Source organism: Clupea harengus, chromosome 14, assembly GCF_900700415.2.
Source record: "Clupea harengus chromosome 14, Ch_v2.0.2, whole genome shotgun sequence".
NCBI lineage: Eukaryota > Metazoa > Chordata > Actinopteri > Clupeiformes > Clupeidae > Clupea > Clupea harengus.
The window spans coordinates 9,107,998-9,112,997 of NC_045165.1; the positions used below are offsets into that span (position 1 = coordinate 9,107,998).

Below are 5,000 nucleotides of genomic sequence, written 5' to 3' on the forward strand. Positions count from 1 at the left end.
TCTGTGTGTGTGTGTGTGTCTGTGTCTGTGTCTGTGTCTGTGTGTGTGCACTTGTGCCTGTATGCACATGCATATGAGTGTGTGCACGTCTGCAGAGACAACATGACCATGAACATACATGTATACCCGCACATGCTCATACAGACACACACACGCACACAAAAAAAACACACACACACAGAGGACAGCAAACACACTTGCTCTCCTGCTTTGCTTTCATTTCTCTTATTATTTCTGTCTCCCTCCACATTCCTTGCCTTTCTCTCTCTCTCTCTCTCTCTCTCTCTCTCCCTCTATCTCTCTCTCTCTCCCTGTGCTAGACAGGTCAACAATGACGTGCAGGAATCCCAGGAGGCCTGTTATTTCTCATTCATTAGTTCATCTCTCTGTGAAGGCCAGCCTAAACACACACTAGCCTTTGAAGACCCCTATTCTAATGATGATCCACGGGACAGATTGTTCAAAGGGAGAATCAAATACTTCCCACTGATTTTAGATCGCAATTTGGAATGTAATTTTATTCATTTTATTTCAATTTAGCCTGGGTTAATGTCCACAATAATACATTTTGACTGCTTAAAATATGACAGGCAACCTATATATTTGCGTTAGTGTGTATTACATACACTAGTGACTTCCATTAGATGCAATGCAATTTCCTGTTGACAGACCTAGCGACCCATCATCATCATCATTGGCGCATCCTCGGGGGGAAACTCCGGCTTATTGCACCCTTTCTTGGCCAGCTGTTGCAAATGTGCTCCGGCTTGCCGTCCACCAGGCTTCCGGGAGGGGTTTTCCTTCCGCGCAGAAGGTCACGGTGAGCGGCAGGCAGAGTGCTAGCCCTCTATTATTTAATCTCATTTCTGTGTCGCGCGGCCCCCGCCGCCACCGCCCGCCACACAGCAAAGCCTGTTTCTAGAGAGGAGAGATTCTCACCGCCGCTCCTACCTAGCCAAGCTGAACAAGCTACTATGACAAGCCATCTATTTCTCACACACTCACTCACTCACTCTCTCTCTCTCTCTCACTCAGTCACTCTCTCTTGATTTGTCCTTTCTTTCATTCATATCTGGTCATCTACAAGACCAGCTAGAACGCCAAACTAACCAGAGTTTGTGTATATCCTGTATTTGAGAGTCAAAGGAGGGTCTAGTTTTCCACACATGATGTTCTCATGTTATTTGCTCGGAAACGTGTGACTAGCTTCAAGCAAAAAGCGGCATTGTCACAGTAATCCTAATCGTGATGTTTGGTTTGTTTACCACTGCAGAACCTCAAAAGAGACGTTGTTGTTATTTCTGGTGGCTTGCAAGGTTTTCTGGTTTTGACAGCGCTTTGAGAAGTCTCACCCTGACATATTTGTGAACGTGTTCTTCTCAAAGTTAGCCTTGACCTTTGGTTTACCAGAAGCGTGTGGTTTGTGACAAAATAAACAAAACATGATCAAAGACTGTCACACAATTAAGAAGCACCTATTTACACAGACTGTGACTGCTAATTACTGTTAATCAACAAATCACCGAATGTGCACATTTGAGGGAAGAGATTACTCTCACACAGATCATTATTCTACAAATGGCAGGCAGTAGTTCAGACTTACTCGTAGCAGATGTTTGACAGATTTTTCTTTGGGCCTTTCTCTTTGATGTGAAAAGCAAAAACAAAATAATAATGGCAATTCTCTCTTTGCCTTTATATTATCCATAAACATGATAGAGAAAAACGACTTTCTTATTCTATATATATACATCTTTCTCATTCTCAAGTGGTTGTTGGGTTCTGCCCCTCTGCAGTAAAGCTGTGAAGGAAGTGACTGTCAGAGCAGCAACCTGTGTGTTCAGGTCAGGGATGTTGGCCCTCTTTGCAGAGAGACCCCTGGCATTCCCACCAGCCATGTGGTCTCAGCCCCGACTACAGAGAGCAGGAGTCTCACACAACTATTAACTATACACGTTATTGTTCCCACACACATTACGAGAAGAAAAGAAGGAAAAGCACAGTATGAGAAGGAAGTGTGTGTGTATGTGTTGTATGTGTGTGTATGTGAGTGAGTGAGTGCATGTATGTGTGTGTGTGTGTGTGCGTGTGCAAATGTGTGTGTGTGCCAATGTTTGTGTGTGTTTGTGATTGTGTGCATCTGCATGTCTGTATCTGGCTGTACAGCTCCTACCCCACAGAGCAGGATGTAGCCAACCTCCACTCACTCTCCTTCTTTCTTCTGCCACTCTCATCTCTCATCTCTCTCTCTCTCTCTCTCTCTCTCTCTCTCTCTACGGCTTTCTCCTTCTCCCTCTCTCTTTCCCTCTTGGATACCTGCTGTGGAGTCTGCAGTGAAGGTGAGCTGCGTGTTTAACCCCCACGCCAAAGCCAAGAACTCAGCCCCCCTCCCCACCGACCTACAGTAGGGGGGTGTCACTTCAACACGGCAGACACTCAGTGAGTCTGGATATGAAGAGGCCATTAGAGCAGAGCAGAGAGCTCTCTCTCTCTCTCTCTCTCTCTCTCTCTCTCCCTCCCTCTCTCTCTTTCTCCCTCTCTCTCTATCTCTCCCTTTTCTTCACCAGACTACAGTGGCCGGCACTCACCAAACCCTCCAAGATCAGGTTACAAACAGGAGAGTTCTCCTGGCTGGCTGTATGAAGGGGTGATGAGGATGACTGAGCACCCCTCAGGATGTGTCAAGATGAGGCACAGCCCGGGGTTTGGGGAGGCAGAGCAGGCTGGGGTAAACACCAGTGTGTGCACTACGCGTGTAAGATTAGCCCTCTGTTGATCAACTAGGAGCAGGAGATTGCTTTTTGGAAAGCACATGGTCTGTGCACGATTCGTAAACAAGACTCCTAGCTTAAAAACATAACACAATAACTATATTCAAATAAAGCTAATTCAGTATTATAAGATTTGTTATTATTATTATTAGTTGTAGTAGTATTATTATTAGTATTAGTTTTAGTAGTATTATTAGTATTATTAGTATTATTATTTATAGCAATGCTAACTGTATGTAAACTTTTCAAATACATTTTCATAATTATCAATATTTTAAGTTCTTCAGCAACACAGTGTCATTACAAGTTTTTCATCAAGTTAAACAGAATTGTTAAACTCCATGTTCCCTGCATTCTATACAGATTTGATATCAAATATGCTGCCTATTCTGGTCTCATTCTCAAGTTAGACCAAAATACACAAGGAAAATCCATTGCAAACATCATCAGAATAAAGCCACTTATCCAGCAGTAGAAGGCAAATCCAGAGGCAGAGACAATGCACTAGAGTTGGGTGGAACAATGACCTGCTTGACAGAGACCTATGGATGCCTGTAGTCTAGCAACTCACAGTACTTACATCATGCAGCCCACAGAAGCTTCTGGAGACAAAGCACCACAACATATGACCTCCACATCTCCTAATCCTACTCTCTTCCTCTCGGGGTAATTGTGGAAGAGAAAGAGCTCCTTGCAGAGAGATTTTCACATGGACACGTGCATGTGCGAGGGAAGGACGACTGGTAAATAAAGTAGCCTGCTGCTCACGCAGCTAACACATTAGCATTAGTTTCCCTGCCTACTTTGTTTTGCGACGCATGCCTCCACAGTATGTCAGAAAGTAGGGAGCAAAGCAGCGTACAAAAGAACAAGAAACACAGGAAAACAACAGTAGGAACTCAGCATCCACAGAAATCTCTCCTGGTGTGAGAGGCTCAAATATTCAAATATTTCCTGTTCTTTTCCTGACACACGTATGTATCGCAACATGAAGAATTCAGTTCAAACACATGCAGAGCCAGCCAACGCTTTCACAACAACAATAAAAATAGAATTGACCCACCAGTTTCAGAACGCAGTCTTCTCTCAAACTTTTTTCTCTGCAGGTTCTCCTTGAAGTGCTTCCTCCCTTTCTCTCTCCCTCTCACTTCTATCGTTCACGCAAAAAACACACTCTCTCTTTCTCTGTGTTTCTCTTGTTCACTCTCTCACAGGAAAGTTCTTCTCTCCTCCTGTATGCAAATCATTTTTATGAGTTGAAAGACAGCAGGCACGAAAAGGGAAAGAGAGGAGGAGGAAAGAGAGAGAGGGAGCGAGGGAGAGACAGCCGGGGAAGGAAGGAAGCGAGGAGATAATCGGTGAAGGCAGGCGACCAATGGGCCCGGAGCTGAGCAGTGGAAGAGAGAGAGTGAGGGTGGGAGGGAGGGAGGGAGAGAGAGGGAGGGAGTGAGGGAGGGAGAGAGAGGGAGGAGAAAAAAGAGAAGAGCAGAATGGGGGCAGCACCAATGAGGCGGAGCGGGGAAAGGCAGGGATGGGGCCGCCACAGCGTAGGAGACTGCAAGGAGGAGAGCAGCAGACAGAGCGAGAGAGAGGAAGAGATGGAAGGAGGGAGAGACAGAGCGAGAGAGAGAGAGAGAGAGGAAGAGAGGGAAGGAGGGAGAGAGAGAGAGAGAGAGGGAGAGAGAGAAGAAGGAGGAGAGATGCAGAGCGAGAAGAGGAAAGCAGGCTCACCCTCCCCATCGTGCCTCTCACATCATCGGCGTGGTGTTCAGAGCTCCACAGCACACGCGCAGGGACAAGACAAAAGAAGAGGCAGAAAAGGCAAGAGAAGAAGAAGAGTGCCTAGCCACGGTACCCTGAAGTGTATTTGCGGTATGCGTGTGTGTGTCTGTATCTGTATGTGTGTGTGTGTCTGTATCTGTATGTGTATGTGTATGTGTGTGTGTCTGTATGTGTGTGAGTGGGTAAATATGTGAGAGAGTGTGTGTGTGTGTGTGTGTGTGTGTGTGTGTGTGTGTGTGTGTGCATGTGTGTGTGTGTGTCTGTTTAAGGGGTGGGGGAAAAGAATGAGAGAGAGGTGTGAAGCTGTATAACAGCGTTTTCCCTTTTCTCCGTCCTGGGTTGAATCCGTTCGGTCCCCCCCTCCTCCCTCTCTCTCTCTCTCTCTCTCTCTCTCTTTCTCTCTCTCTCTCAGTGAGCTGCAGACTGTCTGCTCCCAGCATCAGTGCC

General features: G+C 46.0%; 1 protein-coding gene across 11 annotated transcripts in view; it reads right to left on the bottom strand.

Moving 5' to 3' along the window:
• The window catches only part of myt1lb (myelin transcription factor 1-like, b), an 88,534-nt gene extending 83,818 nt beyond the window's left edge, over positions 1-4,716 (bottom strand). For 9 of the 11 annotated variants that reach the window (XM_031580493.2, XM_031580485.2, XM_031580486.2 and 6 more), the window contains exon 1: positions 3,835-4,198. The gene's annotated coding sequence lies outside the window, so the exon portion shown is untranslated. The other 2 variants (XM_031580483.2, XM_031580484.2) reach the window with 2 other exon arrangements.
• Between the last annotated feature and the right edge of the window lie 284 nt (positions 4,717-5,000).